This window comes from Balaenoptera physalus (genome assembly GCF_965194825.1).
Source record: "Balaenoptera physalus genome assembly, chromosome: 7".
In the NCBI taxonomy this organism is placed as follows: domain Eukaryota; kingdom Metazoa; phylum Chordata; class Mammalia; order Artiodactyla; family Balaenopteridae; genus Balaenoptera; species Balaenoptera physalus.
In genome coordinates this window covers 737063-743256 of record NC_138886.1, presented here as the reverse complement: position 1 = coordinate 743256, position 6194 = coordinate 737063, and positions in this window count along the sequence as shown.

Below are 6194 nucleotides of genomic sequence, written 5' to 3'. Positions count from 1 at the left end.
AATTCAGCAACATATGGAAAGGACTGTACATTATGATCATTTATTTCAGAAATATGAGTTTAACATCCAAAAATTTGTTAGTGTTATACACCATATTAACATAATAAAGAACCAAGGGACTTCCCTGAAGGTCCAGTGGCTAAGACTCCACACTTCCAATGCGGGGGGCCCAGGTTCGATCCCTGGTCAGGGAACTAGATCCCACATGCCGCAACTAAGAGTTCGCATGCTGCAACAAAGATCCTGCACGCAGCAGCTAAGACCCGGCACAGACAAATAAATAAATAAATAATTTTTAAAAAGCACCCAAACCACATGATTATTTCAATAAATGTAGAAAAAAAGCATTTGAAAAAATCCAGTACCTATTCACAATAAATATTCTCAACAAATTAGGGATAGAAGAGAATTTCCTCAGCCTGCTAAGGGTACCTATGAAACCCTATAGCTATCATCGTACTTGGTAGTGAAGACCAAATGCTTTCCCTCTGAGGTTGGGAATGAGGCACAGATGGCTGCTCTTACCATTTCAATCTTGGGACTAGAGGTTCTATCTAGTTCACTCACCCAAGAAAAGAAACCAAAGGCATCCAGACTGGGAAAGAAGGGAAACTGTCTACTAACAGACAACATGATCTTCTACAAAATGCTCAGGAGTCAACAACAAGCAAAAAACCTACTAGAACTAATAAGGTACAAGATCAATACTCAAAAGTCAAATTTATTTCTACATATTACTGACGAACAGGCCAAAAATAAAATTAAGAAAGCAATTTCATTCAAAATTGCAGACAAAAGAATAAAATACTTGGGAATAAATTTAACGAAATAAGTGCAAGCTTATGTACATTAAAATCCACGAAACATTGCTGATGGTAAAGATGATCTAAATAAATGGATTGAAAGACTCAATTTTGTTAAGACTGAAGTTGTCTTTTTTTTAAATAAATTGATTGATTGATTGATTTGATTTTTGGCTGTGTTGGGTCTTCGCTGCTGCGCGCGGGTTTTCTCTAGTTGTGGCGAGCAGGGGCTACTCTTTGCTGCGGTGTGCAGACTTCTCATTGCGGTGGCTTCTCTTGTTGTGGAGCAAGGGCTCTAGGTGCGCGGGCTCAGTAGCTGTGGCTCGTGGGCTCAGTAGTTGTGGCTCATGGGCTCTAGAGCGCAGGCTCAGTAGCTGTGGCACACGGGCTTAGTTGCTCTGTGGCATGTGGGATCTTCCCGGACCAGAGATCAAACCCGCATCCCCTGTGTTGGCAGGCAGATTCTTAGCCACTGCACCACCAGGAAAGTCCCAAGACTGCAGTTGTCTTAATAATTGATCTATGAATTCATTGCAATCTCTATCAAATCTTAGCAGAAATTGACAAGTTGATCCTAAAATGTATATGTAATTACAAAGGACCCAGAAGAGCCAAAACAATCTTGAAAAAGAACGAAGTTGGAGGAGTAACACTAGTTGATTTCAAAACTTAATGCAAAGCTACAGTAACCAGGACAGTGTGGTCCTGGCATAACAACAGACATATAGATCAATGGAACAGAATTCAGATTCTAAAAACAAATGCTTATGCTTATGGTCAACTGATGTTCTACAAAGGTAGAAAGAAAATTCAATGGGAAAGGATAGCTTTTTTTTCAACAAATGGTGCTGGATCAATTGGATACCTAGATACAAATGAATGAATTTACACCTTGCCTCATACCATATAAAAAATTAACTCAAAATGGATCATAGACCTAAATGCGAGAACCAAAACTACAAAACTCTTGGAAGAAAACATAAAATAAAATCTTTGCGGCTTTAGGTTAGGCAAAGATGTTTTAGATATACCAGAGCACGATCAACAACAAAAAATCTGATAATTGGACTTCATCAAAATTTAAAACTCTTGCACTTTAAAGACAACATTAAGAAAATGAAAAAACATGTCACAGACTTGGAGAAAATATTTACAAAACATATATCTGATAATATGGTTAATATGGGCAACAGATTTGAATAGACATTTCTCCAAAGAAAGTATACAAAAGGCCAATAAGCACATGAAAAGATGTTAAACCTAATCAGTCATTAAGGGAAATGCTCATTAAAACCACAATGAGGGGAGCTTCTCTGGTGGCTCAGTGGTTAAGAATCCGCAGGGGACACAGGTTTGAGCCCTGGTCCAGGAAGATCCCACATGCCGTGAAGCAACTAAGCCCGTGCTCCACAACTACTGAGCCTGCGCCCTAGAGCCCGCGAGCCACAACTACCGAAGCCCACACGCCTAGAGCCCGTGCTCTGCAACAAGAGAAGCCACAGCAATGAGAAGCCTGCGCACCGCAACGAAGAGTAGCCCCCGCTCGCCGCAACTAGAGAAAACCGACGCACAGCAACGAAAACCCAACGCAGCCAAAAATGTATAAAATAATTAATTAATTTTAAAAAACCACAATGAGAAACATTTACATTTATTAAAACACTACACCCAAAACAGAAAAATACACAATTTCCTCTAGTGCTCATAGACTATTCACCAAGAAAAACCATATTATGGACCATAAAATAAGTCTCAGTGTATTTAAGATCATACAACATATGTTCTCTGACCATATTGAAGTTAAAGTAAAAATCAATAGCAGAAATACAAGCAGAAAATCTCCAAATATTTGAAAATTAAACAACAGACTTCTAAATAACCCATAAATCAGAGAAGAAATTACAGGGAAAATTAGAAAAAATATGTAACTGAACAAAAACAAAAACACAACGTATCAAAATTTGCAGGGTTAAAAGCTTAGTGGGAACTTTATAAGAAAATAAAAGTTTTGATTCCTTGATTCCTCCTGGACCCCGCCTTCCCATTCTCAGTGGCGGTTCTGCCATTCCCTCAGTTGCTCTGGAGTTATTCGTGACTCCTCACTTTCTCGTCCCACGTCTTGTCACCTCTACACCTCCTGCCTGGCACACGAATTATCCCAGTAACTTCCTGGTTGGTCACACTCCTCCTCCCTTGTTACCCACATAGCAGTTGGGTGGTCCTTTCTAAAAAGGTCAATTGAACAGTGTCACTCTCCCGGTCTAATCCCTCCAATCTCATTAGAATAAAGCTGGGGCCCTCTACACAGTCAGCCCCGTCCCACAGGACCTGGCGCGTGACCCCTCTGGCCTCCTTCCTGTCTCCCCCTCCCTCCCTCTGCTCCATGCCCTTGCACCCCCCTCCCTGGAACACCCTTTCCTCAGATATTTGCATGGCTTGCTCTCTCATTTCATTCAGAAAAAAAGCAACCTGAATTGATTACTTAGTCATCTATTGATTCACATAACCATAAGCATTCAGTATCTCTCACAGTTTCCACGGTCAGGAATTTGGAGCAGCTTGACAGGGTGGCTCAGGCTTGGGGTCTCTCATGAGGTGACAGTCAAGACATCAGCCAGGGCTGTCATCCCTTGAAGGCTCGAAGGGGGCTGGAGGGCCCCTGGAGTTTCCAGGGTGGTTCACTCCCATAGCTGGCAAGTTGGTGCTGGCCACTGGCAGGGGGCCATTGACAAAGAGTTCCTCTCCACACTGGCCTCCCCCAGAGCAGGTGACTCAGGAAGGACAGTGCCAGAGGGAAGCTGTTCCTTCTAGACCTCACCTCGGAAGTCACACACTGCCACTTCCGCCACGTTCCACTCAGTAGAAGAGTCATTCGGTCCATCCACATTCAAGGAGAGAGGAACTGGGCTCCCCTTTGAAGGGATGCATGTTAAAGAAATTGCAGACATGTTGAAATCACCACACAGTCCCATCAAGCTCTACCCTCGTATTCTGCTTTCTTTTTCCTTGGAGTACATAACGCGGCATGAAATGGTCTAAGGTGCTTATTTCTGCCACATGCTCAGTCGGGGATCTAACTTTTCCACTGCTGTACCCCAATCATTTAGAGGAGTGCCTGCCACACAGTGGGAGCTTGGTAAATGTCTATGAGTGAATTAAATGTCAAAGTCCAGCCTTGCATATGGTGGGATCCGTGGGGAGTTTGTGATGTTGGGAAGATGGGCTTCCAGGAAAGGTGGGATTTGGAAAGTCAGAGAGGGTGGGGACGGGAGAGGAGGAATTGTGTGGGGAGGCAGGTAGTAGAACCGTGTGCATGAAGGTGTGCGAGTGGAAATCAACTTGAGGGCAAGCAAGATGGCACCACAGGTGTCTGCAGCTGTGGTCTGTGAGGGTCCTTGGGCTCCCCCAGATCAAGGATAGAGTCCTGGTGGCCAGGCCTGCTGACAGCCAGCCCCATCTCCCCAGTCCTGGGCTGGAGGCGGGCCCTTGCAGTGGGTGGACACCAGGCAAAGGCCCATCCTCTGCCCACTTGGCCGGCCACAGGCAAGGTGTCTGCACTTAGAGCCTGCGTAACGGCTCCTCTCTGTCTGTCAGCTTCCTCCTGAGAGAAATGTGTCCACAGGTGGCTCAGTTCTCAGAGATGCACTTCCAGAGAAGATGCAGAGATGGGTTCGTGTCGCGGTTTCTGATCTAGCCAAAATCTTAGGGAAAAACCCTGAGTGGTCTGCTTGGGTCATGTGACTACCTCTCGGCCAACAGACCAAGGCCAAGGAGGGGCTCTATCTATGATTGACAGCCCTTGCTAGAGCCCCTGGGTTGGAGTCGGGGAGGAGGTGAAGCAGTTCCCTCCACATGGGGCTGCAGTTCCCAGAGGAAGGAACGGGCTGGGAAGAATGAGTGAGCACTGAGGCAGCCCCCTCCCCATGGGGCAGACAGGGCCTCGCTCCCACCGAGGCCAGATGCAGCAACCCAGGTCTCCTTGGTCCTCACCACAGAGTTTGATACACCAGGATTCAGAGGGGTCCAAGTCCCGGTGGTATCTTTTTGTGTGTGTGTGTGTGTCTCACAGGTACGTTTATTCATGCATGAGGGCAGCGGCACTGCTGCAAGTCAACACGATGTCTCACGTTCCCACAACACAGCCAGACTGACGTCCCATCTGGTTAATGATGACCATGAGAAAGTGCAGGACTGGAGGCTTTCAAGGCTTTACTTCTTTTATCAGCACTCCTGATTTTATAAACGATGAAGCCCATCAACCGCATTCCTACCCAAATCTCCTGGTATTCTTGGGTATAGTAAGGCTTCATGGGGATCCAAACGTTCTTATTAAGGTTTCAAGAATCTCAACGCAGGACCGGGGCCTCAGGCAGCCCCAACCCACGGCGGTATCTTTCACAGCAAGACAAAGCAAGGTCGAGGCCTTCTGCAACCGCACCCCCTTTGCTGGGGGCGTGGAAGAAGCCTACAAGGTGAAAGGGAGTGCAGAGTCCAGGAGAGATTCAAGCACGGGAGGGGCTGAGGCCTGGGACACGCAAGGGCCTCTGGACAGAAGCTTGAGCACCTCCAGCCTGGGGAAGGCGGTGGTGTGCTGGTAAACTGGCCTCTAAAGGGAAAAAAGAGGCCTGATTTGCAAGGTTTGGCAGTTTCCGTGGTATAAGTACTCCGACCGTGGCCAAGTTCAAGCTCCCAGCTGTGTAATAGCCAGCCCTCAGGTTTCTGACTATTTGGAAGTTCTTTTTCCAGGACCAGTAGGAGCTTCTCCAGCACCCCCGACTGGGGGAGTGGGGTGGATGGAAGGGGCCTGAACCTCTGGCGGCAGCCCCCTGCGGAATCCCTCCCTCCCTGCAATGTCCTGGAGCTGTCTGGGCCACACCAGAGCTGGCAGCTGGTGGCCCCCCTTTCCCAGGCACGCGTGCAGCCTCCAAGCTCTGAGCTATGAGAGGCCGCAGACCCTGTGGAGACAGGGCCCACTCTGGGCCCCTGAGCACACGCCATATGCCCTCCTGAGACTCCACAGGAGGAATTGTGTCCCCAGGACTGGTGCTCCTTCCACTATAGACCTCAATCCCAGAACAGAGAGAGTTGTGGGGCTGCAGCCGGATGCAGGCAGACTAGCCTCCAAGCAACGATTTTCTTGCATCGGGAGAGAAGGGGACAAGAAAGGGAGCAGGCCAAGCACTGCAGCCCCTGCCTCAGAGCCAGGGGGTCCCGCAGGGTCTGTTTTGGGCTGAGTGTGGGGAGGTAAGCCTAGTGGTGAGAGCTGCAGGGGGTGTGACCCTGTTGGGAGGGACATGGCTCCTCCCCTCTCCACTGCTTCGGACATCACTTAGGTGTGGGGACGACCCTGCTTTGTCCCCATTGGGGGCTTTTGCTGTTGGGTCTGCAGAA